Here is a 2,341-nt window from a genome sequence, read left to right on the forward strand (position 1 = left end):
GATGAAATGCAATGCAATATGATGCCATGTAATGATATGTCTCAGAATACCCAGTACTCACTCAACCGTATATACATGATACTCCTCGGAAATACATCGAGAGTTCATGACCCATGGGGGACTCGCGAGGTCCATATACCGACACGGACGATCTCCACGTGTCTGTGCGGACGATCTCAACGCACTATCATAATATCAAACAATTTTCGCACGGACGGTCTCCACGTGCCCAAATTACAATCTTAACATCTCACCATCCCCAGCACGGACGATCTCCACGTGCCCAACTTATACTCAGTCTCATGTCTATGCATGTGCACAATATTATTTCAATAGAGGGGATGATGATGCATCTCAATCAATCAATATGAACATAATACATAACCACCTCAATTATCACAACTATACGGGTGAAATAAATAAAACACAATCACACAAGGAATTTAAGTCAATAATATATCAGCTAATGCCGATATGCTTTGGCATTCTCAAATTTCAGTCCACATTCTATAATAGTGCTTTTCCTTTTTATAACACCGGTACTCGTACCAATGCCCGTCACACCATTGTTACGAGACCACCATCTTCCCCCTTACCCCTTTGTCTATTTTCATTTTTTAATCTTTAATTAGGNTCTTCATTTTTTTGTAATCTTTAATTAGGAAAACGTCCTTCAACAAGTCTAAAAAGTCTTAACATACCTTAAATGCCGAATCTCGTGCCACAATACTTCAAGATTATTCCTTTCCCTTTCGCAAAGTTTCAGAACGTTCCCAATCTACCAATCATGCAATATTCGTAAGTAAGCAAACTCATAGGTACTCAACTTATTATATGTCTAACCTAAACTCCAAAACTCACTCATATATCCAATCAGCTCCTACTCTTGTTACAAATTATATATCAAGGATTCCATATTGCTAAATTTCAAGCCTAGTGTTAAGCCTCAACTCCTCTAAATATTATGAATTTAAGGATACTCATGTAACACGATATCACCAAAAATTGGCTAGCTATACCCATAAACTTTGAGGAGTATTACTATATGAAAATTAAATAAATAATAATAAAAAAAAAATCTAAGGCAATACATAGCTAACTGTAACTTAATTGACGACAACAAAATGTGGCCATGGAATTTGCAGATTCCATCAATGCAAACATAGATGTACGCCAATGATTATATTAAATCATTGTTCAATGATTACCCTTTTGTGATTAAAATAAACAAAAAAAAATAAAAAAATTATATAAACAGAAAAATAAAAAAAAATCATCGATGGGAATCACTGGCAATTCCCAAAACTTCATAACAGTGCCAATTTGTCATTCTGTACAGGTGACAATTTGGCCTGTTTGTCACATGCCAATCATTGGCAATCATTGCCCAATGATTGGCTCAACATTCTTCCCATCATTCTTATGCAACAATTAATTATACGGGAGGGAATTTGCAGATCAAATTCCCAGATTTTCACAATACGTCTCGCGATTAGGATTTTATTAGACTATCACCTAATAACCACACTAACGTCCCTAGAAATCCCAATCCGTGATAATAAATAAATTCTCAACTCACTATACACTACATCTTACCCATGAAAAAAAACACCCTTAATAAACAACCTAAGAATATAATAATAACAACAATCTAATGCCCTCTGACAACCTATTTTAATATGCAGAACTGAGAAAGAATGAAAATTTCTTGCGTTTACCTGAGCAATTCTTATTGTTTTTCCTCTCGTTCGTCCCTTACAGTAAGTTTCTGCCTCCACCCCTTTTGTTTTCTGAACAAGAGTATGTTAACCGTGAAACCCCACTAATCTATTATCTATATACTAATTTAATAAAAATTTCCTCAATTAGGCACTCGTAGTTACCGAATAGTTAAAATATCCCCCTTTAATTTTCCAAAAGGAGTCAAACTAGTCCTAGTTCTCAAAACGACCTAGCAGGTCATTACATCACCTACCACTTAAACAAACGTTCATCCTCGAACGGGAAAAGAAAAGAACTAACCTGAACGATCAAAAAGATGAGGATATTTACTCCTTATGTCTGACTCTGTCTCCCATGTAGCCTCCTCCACTGGACGGTGCTTCCACTGAACCTTTACTGAAGCAATCTCCTTGGACCTTAGCTTCCGAATTTGCCTATCCAAAATGGAGATCGGCTCTTCCTCAAAAGTCAAATTCTGATCAAGTAACACTGAATCCCATTGAATCACATGATCACCACCCTGATGATACTTCTTAAGCATGGAGATATGAAATACAGGATGAACACCTGACAAACCAGGTGGCAAAGCCAACTGATACGCCACCTCACCAATACGCTC

This window comes from Solanum pennellii, chromosome 3, assembly GCF_001406875.1.
Source record: "Solanum pennellii chromosome 3, SPENNV200".
In the NCBI taxonomy this organism is placed as follows: Eukaryota; Viridiplantae; Streptophyta; class Magnoliopsida; order Solanales; family Solanaceae; genus Solanum; species Solanum pennellii.